The sequence below is a fragment of the Fukomys damarensis genome, unplaced genomic scaffold (genome assembly GCF_012274545.1).
Source record: "Fukomys damarensis isolate Sample0158 unplaced genomic scaffold, DMR_v1.0_HiC HiC_scaffold_12, whole genome shotgun sequence".
Lineage (NCBI taxonomy): Eukaryota > Metazoa > Chordata > Mammalia > Rodentia > Bathyergidae > Fukomys > Fukomys damarensis.
In genome coordinates, this window is record NW_022900924.1 from 15295159 (window position 1) to 15296134 (window position 976).

General features: G+C 57.1%; 1 protein-coding gene across 1 annotated transcript in view; it reads right to left on the reverse strand.

The window, feature by feature from the left end:
* Cfap73 (cilia and flagella associated protein 73) overlaps nt 1-976 on the reverse strand; it is a 6062-nt gene that overhangs the window by 2451 nt on the left and 2635 nt on the right. The window lies entirely within an intron of this gene.

Genomic DNA, 976 nt, shown 5'->3' on the forward strand with positions numbered 1-976 from the left:
GGCCTGGCGTGGGCCACAGCCGCCGGCCTCCCCTTCCCACCCGTGGAAGGGGGCGCTGCGTCACACAGAGCAGAGGCGGGGCCAGCAGGGCCCTGCTCTCAGCCTCCCCCAGAGCCACCGCAAGCGCAGCTTAAGTCATCACTGCGGGTGATTAATTCTAATCCACGTGTCCATTCAGTTCATAAAACCGACTGGTACGGGGGTGGACCACATCTCCAGCCCGCACCCCTGATCTGTCTAGGCAGGGTTTCCCTATGTAGTTCAGGTGGCCTTGAACACGCTGTGTAGCCCGGGCTGGTCTCGCACTCGCTGCAATCCTGCTCCCTTAGCCTCCCTAGTGCTGAGATGATAGGAGTAATCCGCCCTCCCCTTTTCAGACAGGTGCTCACTAAACTGCCCAGGCTGGGCTAGAACTTGAAATCTTCCTGCCTCACGCTCCCAGAGTGCTCGGGTCATAATATTTGTCGATTGTCTGTTTCCTGTACGCCTGCACATGCTTTCTCAATCCTGCCTCTGACTGAGAGCCAGATTTTTGAAACCCCTCTGTTTGCTCTGTAAAATGGGACTGACAATAGCAGGACCCCCTTCTCTACACCGTGATTCAAGGGTACAGCACGGCCAGCTGCAGTGGCCGTCGCCCGTAATCCCAGCTACTCTTGAGGTCGAGGCAGGAGGATCATACATTCAATCCTGGCCTGGGCAATTTAGTGAGACCCATGTCAGAATAAACTAAGAAGGCCTGGGGGTGGAGCTCAGTGGTGGAGTTATTATCTAGTGTGCGCGAGGCCCTGGGTTCTAGCCCCAGGACTGGAAGAAAAAAATTTAAAAAGCGCGTGCTCCTGGCATAATGTGAGCGCTCAGTGATTGACCGTCTTGCATACAGTCAGCGCTCCATTCGTGCGCCGGACCAAAGCCGTCCCCGAGGCCCAGCCACGCCGCTCACCTGAGGCAGCTGCTGCCAAGCTCGCTCCAGCAG